Genomic DNA, 22,227 nt, shown 5'->3' with positions numbered 1-22,227 from the left:
TCCAAAAATATCCATACTAGCATTTCTTTAAAAAACCAACTCATCTAATGCACTCAAAATATGATTTAGTTGGCAAGATTGATTTATAAGTTCTTTCTCGGGACCCCATCTATTGACTGAAGAGAGGTATCCGTGCTATGCAAAACGCTGTACTTAAGTACCTTAAGGAATAATTCTAGGCCATTATTTCTTAGCCCATTTAGAGGGCATTTGTGTTGGGTTTACAGCTCTCCCACCCGATTTGATTTATATTTATGAGACAATAGACGAGAAATGACTTGAGAGTTTTTGTTTTTTGTTTATGAGCAGACGGAACCACACCGACCACAGGCGGTGATTACAGCATTACCACCGCAGCCCTGTGCTGCCTCCCGAGCAGGGAGAAAGGAAAAGGGCATTCTGTCCCCGGTCTCACTCTTCATGGTGATGTCATGCCCGAAGGATGACTACCGAACCACTCTGTTGTAAATATGGACTTGTGGTTTGTGTCACTAACATACCTTCAAACCAGTTAAATGTGTTGCATTTCAGTTAGCCTTTCAGTATTTGTGGTAATATATTAATGGCTGGTCTACCCTAACTTGTCAAAATAGTGAAAGATGGTCTTGTGCTGTTTTTTCATGGTGCTGTGAGAAGATAAACGTTGCCCGAAGAACGCTGCACCAGAGTGCAGATCTGTCCACTCTTCCTGAAGTAACAGCGGGCTCCAACCCATGGCACATTTGCTTCGAGTCATCTACAGGTGGGCATGAACAAATGTAATTAATTCAGTAAATCTATCACCTTCCCTATCTTGCATGCGAGTGTGTGAGCACTTGTATGCATGTGTGTACACACACACACACACACACACACACCAGATCATCAGTTCATGAGCCAATGCAGTCCACAAATGTTTTTATTTAGTATGCATATTATAGATTGTATTGTAAAGCCTTTGAAATTGCATTTGAAAGTTAGAAGACATTGAGAAATATTCATATTTCTGGTTCCACTTAAAAACAAGTTTCTGGCAACTCTAGGCTGGAAATCAATAGGACACACAAACTCACAGGAGCTAAGATGCAAGATCCCTAAGTTGGAACATGGCATTAGGCCTCCCAGTTTTGCTACAATCCCCACCACGCCCTATTACCTTTTGTTCAGCCCGCAACCCACATTCACCTTCCAAGAAGATGCCTAGGTTTGGTGTTCCTGTCCTTAGGTGCTGTGAGAAGCACAGAGAAGAGTAAAGTCGGCATTGCCTCCTTGTAATGCAAGTGATCAACCATTTCACTGATGGATAGCCAGTCCATCAAACATAGAACATATTGTTCCGAAAGAGTCTCTTTGGGGAGCTAGTATTAATGTGGAAAGGAAAACATACAGCTTGGAATCTAGTTTGGAGACTATTCTCCCTTCTTTTAAGCAGCAAAAAGGTTAAGACTTTGCTTAAAATTATACAAAAGAAAGTCTGCATTTAATGATAGTGCTGGCTGCATTTGGAAAATGAGGGCTATTATTTTTAGGAGAAACTCAGTGAAATGAAATATAGGATATAATCAGTGATGTTAAGTTTTACAGCTTATTATACTTGCACTTATTATAAAACACCTTCACTATTGAAATTCCTAAGCCAAAAATAGAAATAACTTTGTCATTGTACATCTGAAATATATAATTCCTAATCCCTTCTTTGCCATTAAAAGAACTTTTGATGATGTATACTTTCCAGAGAATCTCCTATTGCTCCCTGACCCCCCCAAAAATACTGTATTGGAGAACGTGATTTGCATCATTAAAATATGATTTTTTTTCACTTCAGTTAAGGATTGTGATCTTGTATATTAAGATTGCCACAGTACATTTGATGAATACCTTGTTGAATTTTTTTAAAATTTTTATACACTACCAAGATTATATTATAGTCACTAAAACACAGTTTCGTGCCATGTTCCTATCTGGACCTCTGACTCTCTGAAAACATTCCTGTTTTTCTTTAGAGACATGGTAAACTACTACATTATTCCTCTAGTTACTAGGCAGAATTAAGAGCCTAAGTCAATGGCTATGTTCTTATGGTAAATGACTAATGCAAAAAGATCTTCTGTACTGAAGATTTGATATGATCTTTGCTCTCTCCAAACCTGAAACTCTTTGGGAACAACTGAAAACAAAGCCTTCTGTGCAGGAGACTAGGAGTGAATTCTGTAGGCTAGTGAAGCAGGAATAGTCTCTAAGGGTTGATTGCCTAGGCAAAGAATCCTAGCCTTGTGGATTTAACATCCATGTCTCAGTTTCTCAGCTGTCAGGGAAGTGTCTTTCTGAATGCAGTAGCTATAGCAAGACTTATACAAGTTAATATCTTTCTAAAATCTGCTGTTCTAGCACAGAAGCTTATTGTAAGGTGGCAATTTGGCATCTTAACTCAGTAGTTCTCCAGTCTGAACAAACGTCAGAGTCATTTGATCACATTGTGAAAATGCAGATTCTAGGCCCTTTTCACATGGTTTCTGCCTGAGCATTCTGGGAGGAGGCCTGATAATTTTAATTTCTAACAGGTTCCCAGGTGACTCTGGCATCCATTGCAGAACTACTGAACTAATTGGTATTGTGACTAAGGTGCTAATATAATGCCTACACAAGGAAGTCATCCTCCCCTTCTTTATTGTCACCTTATGGAAAAACAGAAGCTTCTCCGAATAAGATTTACCATGAAAGCAGGGATAAAATAGTTGGAATGGTGGAACATGACATTAGGACTCCCAGTTTTTCTACAATCCCCACCATACCCTACTATCTTTTGTTCAGCCCACAACCCACATACTCACCTTCAAATGCATTCAAAAGGGGTCAAGGGAAGAAAACTTAATGGCTGAAGCTAAAGCATGGTGATAGCATGAAAGGAATTATTGAACGCATACATCATGGTAATTCTACTACTGTCAGGTTATCTGCAATGCAAATGCTAGGTGTGTGTATGCATGTGTGTGTCCATGCACTCGAGCGCATATATATATGTATGAATATGTGCTCATTTATGAACATAGACTTCGCCTTGAGACTTGTAGACTCTCCCAGGCACACTTTTACAGAAAGTATTCCCTAAAAAGGGCAAAGTTCATTTCTCTGGTAATCTTGTACAGTTCCCATTCTTTCCTAATCTTCTCTTGACACACTCTGTTCTAGCTACCCTTTCTCTTCAGCTGTTAAGTTTCCTATTGTGCTTCGGGAGAGAAGCATTTGTGGGAAATTGCTTTGTGTGGACAATCGGAGCCAGTTCCCCAACCTCCCACTCCCTTTTGAATATATGTAATTTATAGGCAAGTAATGAAGAGCTTATGGTACAAAACTTCATTCTGGAAGACTCCAAATCATTTACTAGCAATTTGCAGTGTGATCTCAGTTTCAGCTTCATAAGTGGTGCTCAGGACAGAGGAGGCACCCTAAGGCATATGCTTCAAAAGACATTTACAGCCTTGCATTTCGAGATTTCAACAACTTTAACCAACAGATTCAAATTCCTTTAAAATTCATATGGAGAACTAATATACTATGCTGCACAAAGAACCTTGGGGATTAGAACTGAAATGGCTTCAACAAAGAGTTTGGAAAGTAGTAAAGATTGAAATTGAAATTTTCACAAGAGCTCGTGACTGAGAAGAAGTTAAGAGTGTAAGGAGTCATGGGTCACCTAACAGGACTCTATCAAAAAGCATTCATCTAAAGCAGCGGTTCTCAACCTTCCTCATGTTGCAAGACTGTAATACAGTTCCTCATGTTGGGATGCCCCAACCATAAAATTATTTTCATGCTACTTTATAACTGCAATTTTGTTACTGTTATGCATCATGTAAATATCTGGGTTTTCCGATGGTCTAGGTGACCTCTGTGAAAGGTCACTCAACCCACAGGGGTCGAGACACAGGTTAGAAGCACTGATCTAAAGGAAGAAGGAAATGATGTAATTGTATTATAATCTCAAAAAGTAAAAGTGAAATTATCCATCTTTAAAAATGACTTGGGGCCACTATTTGACCAGTGATTATTTTAGGAAACATGACAACCCCATCAGATACTGTATCAATGGTTTCACAGTGTTCAACCTCAGGGGCTTAGGACAAATCTATGACTTAAGGAGGATTGTCATTCCACAGTCTACATTCCAGGAAGCTGAAGTTCAGACAGGTTAAGTGATTTGCCTAAACTCACAAAGTATGCAAATGTCAGAACCCAGGTGTATAACTCTGTGGCTCAAGAAACCATTATCGTGGTTGTCTCTTAAGGTATTGGGGGGAGGAGAACCCCTCAAAATCTGCCACAAATGCATCATGGAGAAACATAAAATGATTAAGACTAGATCTTTATTTGCATCTTCTTTTCAATTCCCTGTCAGGGAACTGGGGAAACCCTTAAAATACCACGATGCAAACCCCGAAAGCTACCTACAATCCCCTGTGCTTCTTCCAAGGACCAGTCATGACTAGAGGCCACCTGGCCCCCAACTGCACTACCTGAGCTGTGTCCTCTGGCTCTAGCAGCTCTAGTATCCCTGGAGCACAGAAAGAAAACCACAAGGAAGGAAATGACTGGGATTTTATGGCTCTTTAGCTGAAACACCATCAGGGAGAATGATAGCTCAATCTTATGATTGAAAATGCATTGTAGGCCTTTCCACAAACCAGAAATCCCTTACTACGTTTAGAATAATTAGCATGGTGCTGTCTCAGCAACACTGCTGAAAGAAGCAAGAACAGAACAGAACTCCACTATTCACATAGTGTCTCAAGATCATTTGCATGACTCAAGACACCCGAGGAGACTTGTTGTTGAGCTCAGTATAATGTCTACAGCGGTTCTTCAGAAATCACTTTTACTCATCCACATAATCTGGGCATGTTTAACAAAGGACTCTAAGGTACACGGGATACACGAATGTTTTGTGTGTGTTCTTCATGGTGTTATTCAGCGCTGAGTGGAGTCTGCTCTGAGCTTTGTTTGCTTTCAAAGCAAAGAGTCACTACCTCCCAGCCCTTCCAAGGGGGCACACTGACTTCCGAGATACAGAAACTGCGAAGGAAGGCTTCCTCCAAGCCGCTCCTCAGAAAGGCAAACCACCAACACAGCACACAGCCATGCTCCAGCGACATTCACTGCCTTGTGGCCAGCTGAGCCTAAGACTGCACAGAGAACTGGTGTCTCCAGCTAATGGCTGCTTTGATGCCTCTCCTCCCTGCACACTTTTAAACTGTTTTTCTGGAGTCCACCCAAGCTCGGCAGAATTGCCAGACCTATGGAAGTGCAGCGTGCAAGCGGGCCATTTCCTGACAATGCTGCAAAGCTTCAGGGAACACATTTGCTCATTTCCATGTTTATGAGTGGAGACAACCCTGCTTGTGCCCCCAGAGCAGGCTCTCTCTACCTGGGATGCTGCAGAAGAGAAACTGCAGAACAAAAGAAAGAGCATACTCAGAAAAGTTAGCAACAATAACTGTCCCAGTGGCTGCTTAGGCAGAACCCAGCTACATACTGGGTTGGTAAACAGGACTGAAATGTGTGGGTCATTTTCAGAGACCTATTCAAGAGTCTTCCTGGCATTGTTGCAAAGGAAGCAGTTGTGTGAAATGTATTTGAACAAAGTAGCATATTCCCAAAATGACTCCTTTTTACTTATTGCAAGTCAGAAAATGAAGCAAGCTAACATATAATATGGGATAAACTCTAGATGCCCTTAAATATTTAAGGAACGTTGTAGGAGGCACTGGGGTGATGAGAAAAGAAAATCATTAAACAAATTGCTTCAGAATCACTACAAAGAGTTAGACATTGTGTTTGTTACCAGAAATACAAACACAAGGAACACATGGCTCCACCTTCAGAGGAAGTTTCAATTTAGTTTTAGAGGGACAAAAAAAGAAAAGCCATCCATGCTAAATGAGGACATCTAGGATAAGAAGAAGTTGTTTTTGTGGAAGATGTTTCTCTGTCCTTGAGAAGTATTATTGGGTGGTTGAATTGGATTGCAAGCAAAGGAAGTATCACTAGTCAACAGGAGGAGGGGGGCAAGGAAGAAGCCTATTCCATCACTAACATGGAACTAAAATCTTCAAGTGGAGGGAAAATCCAAACCAAGACAGAACTGAACATCGCTGTGGTTTGAGGCTGGTGCACCCACAGGGATTCATATCAGGGAAACAGACACACTGAGCATTATAACCCAGTGTCAAACAGGACTCTTCTCATGGCTCTGGGGTTTAGCTACAACTGGTGTTGAAAAGATGATGGTGGATCTACCACACCACAGTTTCATGCAGTCCTGAGCCAGGAGCTTCCCTAAGACCACAAACTCAACCTACAAGACAGGGACATTGACGATCTTCCACACAGAGGCCATGAATGTATCATAACCAACCAGCCTAACCACAATGAGTCTGCCTTTTCTCCCCATCACCCACTTGGACAAACATGGAAGGAACAACTAAGAGAAGTAAAATAATCTTATGCCTTATACAGGAAATAGTCAACTTGAAATATAGGGAGTTCCACTAATAACGACAGGACAATGGACATAAACCAAAATTGTCCCCAGAAAAACTAAGGTACATCGTCACTTTGGAAGACCAACTCCGGCTTCTCATTACTAACTACCCTCACTATCTTTTGCAGGGGAAGGAAAATCAGTTTGAGATTAAAGTATATCAGAGAAAAGACCTGGGTTTCAAGTATTGGATGAGATTGACCTCACTAGTACAGAGTATTGAAAATTAATTGATAGAATCTGTCCAACCTGGCCTTAAGGGGCAGGCCAGAAAGAAAGGGGAGTTCCATACAACACAGATAACTCGGAAGAAAGAAAGCAGTACTTTTATTTTATTCATGGAAATTGCAATTTTAGTAAATCAGCTACAAATATATTGCAAGGCACAAAGACTATTAAAGGTCAAATATACCAGGAAAATGGAGCCTGAAGAAATACAAAATGAAGATATAAAAGTTATAAAATTTATATAGGGACACTATTTTACAGGAAACGAATGATAGTAAATAAGAAAGATAGTCAATATTTAATAATAAAAACAAGACAAGCCTAATGAGATATGGCAGGGGTGGGAGTAGGGAGGGTGCGTCGTTGTGTAAACAGGAAGATCTGCATGCAGTGACCAACACCTGCCACAGCAGCACATTTCTGCTATCACAACACCAAGGAGCAAATGCAGAACAACCCCAGAGTCTAGCCAAGAAGATTAGCTACAGGTTCAGGAAGAGATGCTGTCTCAAATGTAAGATAAAGAGCTATAGAAGGCACCTGACATTGACCTCTGACCCCTATGCACACCCAACATAACACACACACACACACACACACACATGAATGGCATACAAATGGTAAAAATACAAGCACATACAATATATACTAAATGGGTTCAAAAATCCAACCTTCTCCACTCCTCACTTGGAGGTCTTGAGTAAGTAATTTAATTCCTTTGAGCTTATTTCTGCATCTGTGAGTGAGAACCATAAAATTGACTGTGAGCATTGTGATGTTATATACAAACATCTGGAAACATGCTTAACCAAGCGCTCCGGGTGACAAAGGCTGTACTTACACTCTTTTCTTCTCCACTGTGCTGTAATAATAATAGCCCAGCATTAATGAACTCAGCCCACTCATCACAAGGCCCTCTCCAGGGAACAAGTCCTTTCCCACTGACCCAGACTTGGGAGCTACTGTGCAGGAGAACATGTAATAGTGCCCCTTTATGCCATTCCATATCCATTTTGAGGATCTAGATGATCTAAGTCTTTGACCCAAACTCATTCTGACATGTGTGTACACACTTAGATACACATAGATTTGTGGCAGAAGAAGGAAAAAGGTGTAGGTCTACATAAATTCCTCCCCGGTGGTGCCCACACTATCACTACTGACCCTAATACAGAAAGTGGGTATAAGGATCAGGCTCATGAGTGATCGAATCAGTGGTGTAATGTCAAGCAGAAAGAAATTCAAATACTTTCCTCTTCCAGTAAAATCCCAGGCACAGGTAAAATGTGTTTAAAACATGAACCAGATTGACTGCTTAAAGGCAATAAGGCAAGCAAGCCAACAGGGCACACTTCCAAGCAGAAAAGTGCAGACACAAAGTAAACCTCCTTTCCTGGTGTTAGAGGTAGGAGCGGGGATTTATGAACAAATAGCAAACCACTGGGCATGAACTCCTTTTATCTACTTAGGTTCACTTTCTATCATCCCTAGTGCAGTGTGTTTGGAAGTGAGCAGTGACCATTTATCAACTCATCCAATAGGTTGGACTAAGAAAATATTTTTTGCTATGCTGTTCTTAGTGTTTTATATATTGACCCACTTCAGCAAACACATGTTGCTCTAAGGCACAGAAAGAGAATAATTGGTTCTAACAAGGAAAGTCTCAAACAAGAAGTAAGTCCTCTAATAAAGACTATTAACTATAACATGGTACATATTTTGCATTAAAAACTGTACATTTTATGGGGAAAAAGGATTGCAGTGCATTATATTTTTTTATAGCAGTGTACATTCCACAGGCAAAAATGGGCATCATCATATGCCAATGCATCTGGCTGTGTATCTACAGTGAGAGAAGGTAATGGTAATGCCACATAAGCCACTAATTTGGTTTCTATTGATGTGATAAAGACCACAAACAAAGGCATCTTGAGAAGGAAAGAGTTTATTTCATCTTACAATTGTAATCCACCATGAAGGGAAGTAAAGGCAGGAACTTGAGGCAGGAACTGAAGCAAACTACTAGGTTGTTCTCCATGGCTTATTCAGTCTGATGTTTTTATACTATTGAGGATCATCTTTCCCTGTCAACTTGACACATAAATACATCACACATCATTTTTTAACTATAGCATTTCATTTCTTGTGGATTCCCAAAGTCTCATATTAATACCTCAATATAAATTTTAAAGTCTTTAAAGTTGGCAATACTTTAAAAGGTTCAAGTTTTCAGTTAAAATACAGCATCTCTTTTAAAAGTTCTGTCTCTCAACTGTGGAGTCCTGAAAAATCAAGACTAAATTAAATACATTCTTACTCTAAGGTGGAAGAATCAGGCCACAGTCATCATCAAATCAAAGCAAGACCAAAAGTCAACAGTGTAAATATCTTAGTGTCCAACATCTGGGATTCACACATGATCTTCTGGCCTCCAAAGTGCCCTGACAAATCTACGTCTCTGGCTCTACCCTCCACAGGATATCTTCAATATTCCGGGGTCTCCACTGCAGATGAGGCTGCACCTTCGCCAATACCTCTGTACTGGCCAGTTTTGTGTGTCAACTTTACACTAGCTAGAGTCATCAGAGAGGAAGGAGCCTCAGTTTAGAAGATACTACCTTAAGATCCAGCTAAAAAGCATTTTCTCAATTAGTGATCAATGGGTGAGGGCCCAGCCCATGTTGATTGTGCTATCTCTGGGCTGGTAGTCCTGGGTTCTGTAAGAAAGCAGGCTGATCAAGCCAGGGGAAGTAAGCTAGTAAGCAGCACTTTTCCATGGACTCTTCATCAGCTCCTGCCTTCAGGATCCTGCTCTGTTAGAGTTCCTGTCCTGACTTCCTTCAGTGATGAACAGAAAAGTGAAAGTGTAAGCCAGTTAAACCCTTTCCTCACCAACTTCCTTTTTGGTCATGGTATTTTGTCACAGCAATAGAAACCCTAACCAAGATAGCCTTTCATGGCTTCTCTTGAGGCAATCCCTGCTACACATGACAAGCCTTGACTGCTCTCCATAACCCTTTCATGTTTTCAAAACCGAGTGACTCTTGAGTTACCGCATTTGGTTACTAGCACAAGACACAGCCATGGCTTCCACTGGATCGTGGCTTCCATGTGCTAATCCTGAAGAAATACTTCCCAGATGATTCTACTTAAATCATGTTGATCTCTTCATAATTGCCTCTAATTTCTCAACTCCAGGTAACCAGAATCCATTGTCGCAGCAAAGCAAAGATTTCACTTTAATGGTTCTTGCTCTTGTTAATCACATCAGATTCTACAGTCCCATACAGTCATAACCACAGAGTCAGAATACAAAATAGTCCACGAAGGACTTGTACATAGTCTTTACTGCCCTCTGGAACTTCACAAACCAGGACTCCATCATGTCCACTGCTTTTAGAAATATCTTTGAAGTTCCCATAGCAGCTCATTAATCTCCAATCAATGTATTTCCTAGCCCTGAATTTCAAATTCCTTCTATAATCCTCCCAAAAATAATATGGTCAGTTGTGTCATACTTCTACCCCACTCCTGGTACCAATTTCTATCTTACTTAGGTTTCTCTTGCTGTGATAAAGACCATGACCAAAAGCAACTTGGGGAGGAAAAGGTTTATTCCATTTTATAATTATAGTCCATCATGAAGGAAAGTCAGGGAAGGAATTCAAAATAGCAATTAAAGAAGAAGCCATGGAGATTGCTGCTTACTGGCGAGCTCCCCATGTCTTGCTCAGCATTGTTTCTCACACCACTAGGAATCATCAGCCACAATGGGCTGAGCCTTCCATATCAGTCATTAACCAAAATAATACCCAACAGACTTACCTATAGGTCAATCTTATGAAGGCATTTACTCAATTAATGTTCTCTCTTCCCAGGGTATGTCTATATTTGTGTCAAACTGACAAAACTCAACCATCAAAGTACTTCAGTTAATTATTTTTAGATGGTAATATTATCTCACAGAGAAGGTTGCAGATAGTATGGGGGTGATTTAGCTGTTGGGTCTAAGCCTCAAGATAACCACTAACACTTAAGTGGAGTACAGCAAGAGGGCTCAATACCACATGGCACAGACCTATCTCATAATCAAAAAAGAAAAGTCAAGAGAGAAAAACAATTCAGTGCTTGAATCCCAAGGATGCTACCAACATATATGATGAAAAAGCAACTTTACATATATAAAAATATTGTGTAATCTTTTTTGTGTGTGTGATGTCCAGATAGGTTTGTGTGTATGTGGGGCCACATGCAGGAGGGCACATGCTGGCTACTCTCCATCTTGTATACTGAGGAATGGCCTCATCTTGAACTCAGTTCACTGAATCAGCTTGCCCTGAGGATTCCCTGTCAACTCACCTCAATGGGTTCTGAGATTACAAGCAGGCTATTGCTCACTCCCAGCATTTACAGGAGTCTGGGAATCTAAACTCTGGTCCTTGCAGTTACAAGATCAACACTCTAACCTGCTAATCCATCTCCTCCAATCCCAAATTAATCTTTAAAGCAACCCATGAACTCATTTACCACAACTACCAAGAACTCCACCACTGGAGTTGGAGAAATGGATAAGCAATTAAGAGCACTGTTTTCTCTTTCAGAGAATCTGAGTTCAGGTCTGAGCACCCACATGGAGACCATCAACTGTCTACAACTATATTTCAAGGAATCCAGTGCCTTCTTCTGGCATCTTCACATGATGGACAGACGGATGTGTGAGAGAGATACAGGTAAGACATACATACACATACTTCTAAATGAACCCCACCATTAAGACACTTTTCTACACTTTGATCAGTTTCCATCACTAGACTCTTATCAATGGACAAGAAGCTTTTCAACAGCTGATGATTCCACAGACTATTTAGGAGAATCATCTATCCTCAAAATCATTTCATAAAACAAAAGACACTGAACTATGAAAAGAGCCAGAAGAAATCTCAAAATACAAGATTGTCTGTGTGGAGTAAAGTTAGTGTCAAGCAAAGATTCCTGGATTCTTTGTTTTTTATTTAAATTAGAAACAAGCTTACTTGACATGTCAATCCCAGCTCCCTCTCCCTCCCCTCCTCCCCTGCCCCCCACCAAGTCCCCCAACTCCCCACCCCATCCCCCCTCCGCTCCCCAGGGAGGGTGAGGCCTTTGATAGCAGAACTTCAAAGTCTGTCATATCATCCTGAGTAGGATCTAGGTCCGCCCCCATGTGTCCAGGATGAGAGAGCATCCCTCCATGTGGAATGGGCTCCCAAATTTCATTTGTATGCCCGGGCTAAATACTGATCCACAGCTAAACACTGAACTGAACTCCTAGAATCCAGTTGCAGAGAGGGAGGAGTGATGAGCAAAGGAGTCAAGACCTTGCTGGTGAAACCCACAGAGGCAGCTGATCTGACAAAGGGGAGCTCATGGACACCAGACTGGTGACTGAGAGGCCAGCAGGGAACTGATCAGACCCTCAGAACATGGATGTCAGAGAGGGGGCCTCAGAAATCTATGAGCCTTGGATAGTAGCTCCCTGGATTCTTTCAGCTTTTCACTGAAACAGCTGGCATCATCCTCATGGCACGTCTGATAAGGAATTAGCATTTGGTGGCTACTGACCCAAACATCCTAGGCAATCAGATCTTGGCAAGGATACTTCTTAATGAATGGGACAAAATGTCAAAGATTAATTGATGGTTCATGGGAAGGTAAGAGGACCAGAAAGTATTGACCATGAGCAAATGGAGCTGAGAGGGAAAAAAACAAGCAGCCAAATAGAAAAGTGAAAGTAACCACACATGCACAAAGGGTCATAGGAAACAGGGTTTCTGGGGTTTGAAAGGATTCTAAGAATCAGAAACCACCACCCCTCTGGAAATCCACACCTTAAGTTTACTGTTTTTTCTTCTTTGTGCATTTTTATAAAGCTTAAAAACTTTTCTCTCACTCAGTCTATGATTTCTGGACAACTTTCCCTCTTTCAATCCTTTTATTTTTCTCTACTTCCTCAAACGCGTGTGTGTCGGATTTTTAGTGTTGTTCTGGCTTGCAAGAAACCCGCACAGGGAATTCTGCTGTTTGCTAAGAAAAGAAAGGCACGTATCCTGAACCTAAGGGAGAATATGCTAGCAGCACAGTGGAAAGGTCTGCAGGCTTTAACGGACATAAATGAGTCTTATTTTATCCCATTAAGAACATCAAGGTGGCATGGCTTCTCTCATGGGTATCAGCTTCTGATGAGGGAAGACGAGCTTAGCATCATCTAGCTCACTTGAATGGAGACTAATGGAGACACTGGGTAACCATTTCAATTTAGTCATCTCCTGTGACTCTATGTTCATGGTAACACAGATGGACAAGATAATCTAATAATTCAACCAGGACCCACCAGTTTGCTTAAATTATTTTTAAGAACTAAGAACTCAGCCTGTATCTTCTTGCTGGTGCTTTAGAGGTGCGAGCAGTCCAGTACTCTGGCTGGAGGGGAGACTGGCAGCTGACAGCCCAATGTGATTCTGATTGCATTGACACTACTTGAGATACCTTTGTTCTCTCATTTCAAGGGGACTTTTGTTTGCTTTATTTTTGCCCTTTTATGGTATTGAATAAAATATTCATTTGAGACATATCTATCAGTGCAACAGGAGGATATGATTTTTTCCCTCTCTACCCACACTTCCGATGAGAAACAGCACATCAATTCACAGTTCTATATAAAGGCAGAAATCACAGACGACAGCCAGATTCTGAGGATTTAATTTCTTTTTTGCTCATATGAACATAAATTATTTGACTTTTCTCCATGCAGCATTTTTTTCTGTATAATGGGTATTACAATAGCATTTATTTTGTAGAGTCTCTATGTGGAGTCAAAAGCTAAATAAGTATTTAAGCTTTAATTCTGCTTGAAGTAGACATTTCAAGCTTGTTAAGGATTATTAACCAATAAATTTTCAACAAATGATTAGCGACCATGTCAATGTTATTCATAGTCTCAAACGTTATTAATGATCAAAAATGGACTACCACAAGGCTTTGTTTCCAGGGGTCTTATCACTGTGGGACAAAAGAACTAAAGACTGTTTCAGGTTAGTTGTTCTACAACCATGATTCTCAACCTTTTTAATGCTGTGACCCTTTAATACAGGTCCCATGTTGGGGTGACCTCCAACCATGAAATTATTTTCAGTGCTACTTGTAACTGTAATTTTGCTACTGTTATGAATTGTAATGTAAATATGTGCTTTCCATAGGTCATAGCTGACCCATGGCTGACATCCCCAGTTCGATAACTCTACCCGCAATCAGTGTTTCTCCCTGTGTGACCTACCACAGCGCATCATTCCATGTTATTCCGGAATGTGACTCTAGAAACCCATGCTATGCCACTGAGGCTCACAAGCAACAAAAGTACATCTCAGACTTCTCTAAAGCATTAGATAAATACTGAGATCAGATAATTGAGACCTTGGAGAGTTCTGTCTTCTGGAACAGATGTGTATTTGTTGGTGATGACAAAGGGAAAGAATCAGTGATAAAACAAAATAAGATTCATAAGCTATTCTTCTTGGTATATCCAGCAATCTTTTTCAATGATTGCAAGAATCTAGTATATACCACACTGCCCAGCAGGTGTTCAGTAAATAGCTACAAACAAATAAATGCCTATATTTTAGACAGACTTTTGAAAAAAAAGTCTTGGTGTTTATTAGAATAAGAAACATGGTAAGCTTCTAAAGAATTATGTGGAGGTGCTCTCCCAGGGCTTTCCCAGAGGACCAAACTTCAATTTTCAGCGCTCCCATCAGGCAGCTCACAATCCCCTGTGTCTCCCACCTCCCACAGATCCAGTTCCCTCTTCTGCAGTCTAGGAGCATTTGTACTCTCGTGTGGACATACTCCCAACACAGATACATGTGATTAAAAATAAAATATTTTAAATTGTAGAACTGTAGTGGTTACTCTTAAACACCTTCTCTTTTCTTCAACTATAGGGAAAGAGCTAGCATGATGCAAGTAAAAGAGCCCAGGGCAAGATGCTGCAACTCTTGGCATTGAGTCCTGTGCGTGACGAGGCTATGTCGACGTGGAGCACATTAAAGCATCCTCTCTGGGTCTTGATCTTCTATTTTATGAAGTGCTAGACCTGGACTGGGTTAGTATGGCTCTCATTGTCTCCACATTTCAAAACATTGCAACTGAACAATTTGGATTTGTGTAAACTGAACAATTAGGATTAAAACTTTTGAGTAAAATGGCTGCTAAGCAATATTGGCTTGGCTGCCTCCATCCCTTTATGGCCTCTTCCCCCTAAGCTAGTCCTTGCCCAGTAAATAGTTTTTTCTGTTGTTGTTTTACTTGATTATCAGTCAAAGTCTAATAAATCACCCCAAAACTTACTTGCCTCAAACAAACAAACAAGCAAACACATTGTCAGTAGTCTGTCATGTTGCTGTCAATCAAGCTGTTAACCACGGCTGCTATCACGTTGAAGCTTAACTGTGATAAATGTCTTTAAAAATTTATTTGTGTGTCTATTGCCAGACTTCAGTTTGTGACATTGTGAATTGATCCATAGACTCTCTGTTCCCTTTGCAGGGGCAGCTGATTGGCTAAGGGAGCAGAGGCAGAAATTGCCCAAGATGGATGCTATCAGCATTTTGTACATAATCTTGAAATAACATTTAGTCAATTCTGGTTTGTTCTATTTGTTGAAATTTATTCAACAACCAGGCATACACTTAAGATGAAGGAATTATATATAAGGAAACACTAAGAGGCAGGGACCACAGGATCACTCATATACTTGTATGAACTTTACACACTATGTTTATAGGAAATGTGTTCATTTTAATTGTTGACTATCCACCTGACCATGCTAGGAAGAATTTCCAGCACATCTGATGTGGGGTCAAAGTTAAACAGTAAGTAGGGAACACAACAAGTGGGGAGAGAAGGGTATAGTTCATACTGAAATAGAAATGGCAGTCATATTCATAAAAGCTAAGAGCAAGGTAACCCCTTCATAGGTAGCTAGTCAAAAATAGAAGCCCACGGAAAATGAGATGTTTGTATGTCCTTGTGCAATCTGCAATAGACTCTGAGAGCACTGATGTTTTACTCTACCTAAACTCTACCTCTATAAGGTCAGAAGTCATCAAAATGTCAACTGACTATCTGTTTGTTTATTTTCCCATATTCTTCTGGTTGGCTGGTTTTCCTGATTCTCCCTACTTTAATCTGACCAACCAACCAACCAACCAACCAACCAACCAATCAACCAACCAACCACACACACACACACACACACACACACACACACATTTTCAACTAACCAACCTGGTTCATCCCAAATCAATGCTTGATTAACATAATAATCAAGCTAATCAGGCTCATTCCCACACATAAAAAGAACTATGCAATAAGATCAAAGGCAACTTTTTTTTTGCATTCCCTGCCCTCTGCAAGGAGCTATCTCTCTACCCCTCAATAAACCTTGTTTGTGCTTCTTTTGCTGTCCTCAATCAGAAGCCACTGGCTCAGGTCTACTGTGAAATTTCCAGGGCCTCATTCTACCTTTCTTGGTAGAAATACTCTGTGGGACTCAAAAACACCCACAACAATATTTATTGAGTCCAATCGTGTACTAATCACTATGAGGGTCTACCAAGAGACTCATGCAGAGTTGACTCCGGGATGGCTGTAGATGAGCCAGCCCTTCCCCTTTTTTATCTTATATAGTGCTTAGAATAACTTTAGAATACTCTAGAAATGCGCTAAGATGTGAATGGGGCATGAGACTCTTTCCTTAACTTTAAGGCTTCGTGGTAACTGTGACTCCTTGCTGCTGATGTGTGGAAGATAAAGTGGCATTTTTTGAATAGCTGTATGAGTGTACTGTCTCACAGACTCATGCAAGTGGTAGAGATGTTAGTGTGTGGTAAACTCCTAATTCCTAGCTGCCTTCCTCCTCCTCCTCTTCTTCTTCTTCTGCTCCTCCTCCTCCTTCTCCTCCTCCTCCACCTTCTCCTTCTTCTACTTCATCTCATCAACCCCCACCAACCCACAAAGAGTTAATGGAAAATGTTTTGAACTTATTTACAGGCAAAAGGCAAACTGCTATTCAGAATAGGGCATGGTCTCCTTGCTACCTTCCCAACCATAATTTAGCATTTCAACTCAAAACCTTAGTGTCCCCATCTGAGAAAACAGAAGAGGGAACATCCCAGCACATTTACTTTATTGACATAATGAAGATAAAGAGTTCTTTCTGAGCAGGATTTTTAAAAGTTACAACAACATTCGAATGGAAGAAGATACCCTGATTGCCCAACTTTCTCTGTCACAGTGAGACATGTAACTCTTGAACTCTCCATTTGTCAGGGTGCATGTGCACATTTCCATTAGGGATTAGATGCACTGTTATGGAGCAGGGTGAGCCTATGAAGACTGTTCTGCCCATCAAGACTGTCTAAACTTTGCTGTGAACGTGAACCCTGCCAAACCCTGAGTGGCAGAAAACAGTAAAAGATAGATTCTGTCTCTTTGTTAAGAGCCCATCCCATACTGAGCTGAACTCAAGAAAGCCAGTAACAGAGAGGGAGGACTGATGACCAAAGGGATTAAGACTGGGCTGGTTTAACCCCCAGAAACAGCTGACCTGACAAAGGTTAACTCTTGAATCCCAGGCATCAGCCTGGGAATCCAGCATGGGACTGATCAAGACCCCCTGAATGTGGGTGTCAGTGAGGAGGCCTAGGGAATCTATTGAGCCTTGGGCAGCAGATCAGTACCCATCCCGAATATACACACGGACTTTGGACTCACATCCAACAATGTGAGGTGCACTCTCACCCTGAACTCTTGGGGAAGGGTCTAGGCCCTGCCCTATATGAAATGACAGACTATGGACACCCCCATGGAGGGCCTCACCCTCCCTGGGAAATGAGGGGATAATGGGTGAGGTTGGGGGGAGGGCACGGGAGGAAGGGAGGGAAAGGAAGAGGGACCTGGAACTGACTCGTGAAGCAACCTTGTTTCTTATCTAAATTTAAACTGAAAAATAAAAAAAAAAAAAAAGAGTCCATCCCAGGACGGCTGAAGCTCCTCTTTGTATCATCTGAACGCAGTGATGGGTTCTGGCTCATGAATCCCACACTGGCTCGTGCCTCAGCAAATGGCAAACATAGAATGAACCTGCTTCTGAGCTGCTCCTTGGGGCCTGAGTAGCATCCACTGCCCCCCCACACTATGACAGTTTGTATTTCCAAGCAGGAGAGTCAACCTCTGACAGAGTTCTGAACTGTGGGATTGTCTCTTAGTTATTTGCCATTTCAGACGTTATATGCAATGAATGACTATATCAAATTTAGTTACCAAGACTCACAGTTGATTAGAAATCTTCCCATCAGTATTTCCTTCTATGTTTCAAAACCAAAATCTCACAGAGAGAGGTCTAAAGGGGTATACGTGTGTGCAGATATGCCTGCATCTGGGAATGTGTTCTTAGGATGCTGGTAAATGGAAAGACATGATTGGCTTAAGGTCAAGTTGAGTCAATGCTTGTAAATTTCCCCTTGCAAGGTTAATGACTTAGCCCTGTCTAATTTCGCCATACTGAAGTTGGTTATAAATTTGTTAGTTCAGTTGCATCTGGTTTAGATCGACCTTCAGTCACAGGCTGCTCTCTCGTTCCTTCCCCAAGCTTCCTCTTTCTTGGATTCCTACCACCATGCTAATCCACATGAACACTGAGCTGGGGCTTCATTAGTTCTGGCTTCTACTCCCAGCTCTTCCATTAACTAACAGTATTGCTTTGGAAACGTTACCTCACTTCTCCAGGCCACATCTCCAAAACGAGGGAGTCAGTTGGGAAATTCCTTCTAGTTGTAACTGCTTATGGTTTTAGGGCATACTGTGAAGCCAGAAAGAGAGTATGCCAGTTTTTTCCAGTTTTCTGAGTTTATCAGCACGAGAGGAGCTATCTCAGCAAAAGCTAGGTTCCCAGCACAGGACAGCATCACTTTAAAGATCAGTCACGTTCCAGCAACCCAGCGTATTGTATCCTCAGTCCTCTCCTTGCCAAACTTGGGACACAGCCTAAGGCTTAAAGTGTGATTAGAGTGCATGTATTTCAGCATTTTTTTCTTCCTTAAAACAAAAATTAAAAACTTCCTCTGATTATAGTAAGCTCATGGTGAGCGATATTCTTTATATTTTATTTGATTTGGGATTAGGTTTTGTTGTATTTATTGGTTTGTTTTGGGGACAGAGTCTTAATATATACCCCTGGCTGGCCTAGAACTATGTATACCAGGCTGACCTTGCACTTGTGGCAAGCATCTTGCCTCTGTCTCAGAGATGCTAGGAGGCTTTTGTCACCATGCTTAGATAGGATTTAAATGGTTGGACATGGGTTTTTGCTATCATTGTTAACTTTTTGTTAGGATTGGGTTTTTACAATTGCTTCTGCTCTGGTGCTGTTTTTTTTTTTCAATTTTAACTACATTAAGAAAGTAATTTTTAGGGCTTTTTTGTTTGTTTGTGTGTTTGGTTGGTTTTTCGAGACAGGATTTTTCTGTATTGTTTTGGATGCTGTCCTGGAACTCGCTCTGTAGACCAGGCTGGCCTCAAACTCACAGAGATCCGACTGCCTCTGCCTCCCTAGTGCTGGGATTAAAGGCATGCGCCACCAACACCCAGCTTTTAGGGGTTTTAGTTGTTTTATCTCCATGATGTTTTTGCAGTCTTTGGTAATAGTTGATATCGTCTAAATATTATGGGCCTGCAACTCTAGGACAGAAGAGTCACACTCACAAATTTTGTAATTGAAGAAATCATTTCAGTAGAAAAAAAGTGTTTCTCAGGCATCACAATATAAACAGTTTTCTTTTAAGTGCCTTCAAAGGCAACTTAATGACTTGCTTGGAAATTCCTTCAGTTCCTCAATAATGTCAATCCAATCTCTCCTTTTTTCCCATTCTGATGAATAATTTGGGAAGTTTCAGATTTACAATCATATACATCTTGGTTCAGAATCTAATCTAATTCAAAATCTAATTGGGCCAGTCATGTGAACTGTCTGAGGCATCAACTGTTCATTAACAAAATGGAAAATCCATTGAGTTATTGTTAATGGTAAAATAGGGTCAGTCAAGCTCTGGGTAAGAGACTGACCATGGTGTTCACCCGAAACCACCAGGTGAGATTTGCATTTCATACATATCAGTCAGTTCCTTCAAAGTTACCTTCAAATATATATGTCCCTCTGGCCTATTGCAAATGACCTTGCACTGTCAGTATTCTTTTTAATTTTTACAAAAATCACCCCCCAACCCCCAAGAGGAAAAACTGTCCCTGCTGACTTCTATCTAATTTCCTCTTAACATACATAAAACATCTTCTCTAACTTGATTGGTCAAGTTTACACTCAATTTCACTTTTTTTCCATAGTTTTTTTTCCTTAAAAATAACTTTCCCCACCATTTCCAAAGGGGGGAAATAAGCCTTCTATCCCTAAATTCGTGTCATCCAAGTTCCTCTGCACTTCCCACCCACATCAACACGAAGATTTTTTTCCTTCAGTAACTTCTACCTTGTTCCCATTCTCCCCAAACTCAGAGAGGTTTTCTTAGACCTCAATGGAGTCTTAGAGCTAGATGATATTTTACAAATTGCATATAAAAAGGCAGACAGTGAGCCTCACACCTCTTTCTTTGGTAAAATATTAAAATGATAAAAGGAAAATATTTGTTTCAACTTGTACAACTTACCTAATTTTCATTCTTCAAATTAGATTTTCATCAGTAAATTTGAGCATATAGGTTGGTGGGCAGTAAAGACAAAAATCAAGAGTAATTAGATACATGGCTTATGAAGTCCTTTCCTTGTTAAAAATCCACGAAAAACATAATACAGTCAGTTGATCCCCTCTCACAGGAAGGGGTGGGATCCCACAGGCTTATTTCCTTTCTTCCAAATGCCACCTTACAGCTGTGGTCTTGTGGTAAAATGGCTGGTACAATTAGAAACCAAACTTAGAAAGCCAGCAACCACAAGAGGAAAAGGCTGGAAACTACTTGAGGCCCTGACCCAGAAACCCAGCCAAGGACTGAGCCCAAGCTGACACTTGGTGGCATACATGGTTTCCTAGCCTGTAGCCCCACAGAGGGCATCGCTATGTACCTCTCATGCATACCAGGAAGCCTTCATGCTCATTTAACTGAGACTTCTCAACAGATCCTAGAGAGAAAGAACACTAGATAATCAGTTACTCAGCTAGAGACCATAACTCAACTCATCACAGGGCGTCGTCGGCACTTCTGCTGCCATGATGATCCATCTGAGAGGTCCACAAGTGTTTCTCATCAGAACCCCTGATAGGAGCCTCCCTGTCTTTGAGCTATGGATTTTATTGTTATTTTAAAGAAAAGAATATTGTCAAACACATGAATTTTATAACATCTGTTTTCATTCCAAATTCCTTTCTCCCAAAGATGTTTCATCAGTGAGAATTACCATTGGAGATCCAGGAATTTGAAAACTTCACAAACTCATATATATAAAAACTAAACAAATTGTCAAAGTCATGGGTTTAGGGGCAAAGGACAGGAAGATGCAAACTGGTCACACTGGTACTCAAGCCTCAGTGACACTGGGGGTGGGGGGAGGAACACATTGGGCTTTTCTGTTTCTGCCCAGTTGTGTCACAGCGTAGAGATAAATGCCAAGATTTACCCCCCACCTTAAAATTATTCCATTGTGACCCCCAGATTGACAGAGGCTGCACATTGTGCTCATACTTAGAGAGCCACAGAAGATTAGAAAAACACACTGAAGCTTGGAAACCAGAGCCACAGCCCCTGACCCACCAAGGATACTCAGCTGGGTCAATAACACTTGCTTCTTTAAAAAATACAGCCATGTGATATTACTCCTTTATTAAAACAATCTTTTGAGCTGGTGTGTTTATGCGAGTTAAAATAAAACATTATGTTAGTGAATTATGTCACAATTAGTGAAATTTCAGAAAGGAAAAGACTCACGATTCATATTTTATAGCCACGTCACCCAAAATATTATGGTTAGTATCTGATTTATCAACCATAACCATCTGGGGGAGGGAAGATATTCTGTATTTTTAAAGAGAGCAGAGGAAGGTTTGAGCCATTATCTTGGGTCCAGCGCCTAATGTACATTGCTTCCCACAGCAGTGAACAGTCCAGCAGAAATGAGGAAAAGTGAAATTGTAGCAGTTCAACCTTGAAATGAAGCCTAGAACACTCCCTTTACTCAATTTTTGGTGACATTTGATACTGTGACTGGTCTTCCAAGTTAGCTGAAGTCGCTCTTTTTGCACAATTACAAAAGGTACAGCTTGAGGCTCTCAGACCAGAGATTGGTGGGGTAGAGCAGAGAGGAAAACGCACAGAGAGATAGTAGCATGTTCCCATCACAGTAATAGTAGTGGTATCACCCTCAGAGCCCACGTTCTGACTCAA

The sequence above is a fragment of the Mesocricetus auratus genome, unplaced genomic scaffold (assembly GCF_017639785.1).
Source record: "Mesocricetus auratus isolate SY011 unplaced genomic scaffold, BCM_Maur_2.0 Super-Scaffold_100014, whole genome shotgun sequence".
NCBI lineage: Eukaryota > Metazoa > Chordata > Mammalia > Rodentia > Cricetidae > Mesocricetus > Mesocricetus auratus.
The sequence above is the reverse complement of the archived record's forward strand: the minus strand, read 5'-3'. Positions refer to the sequence as shown.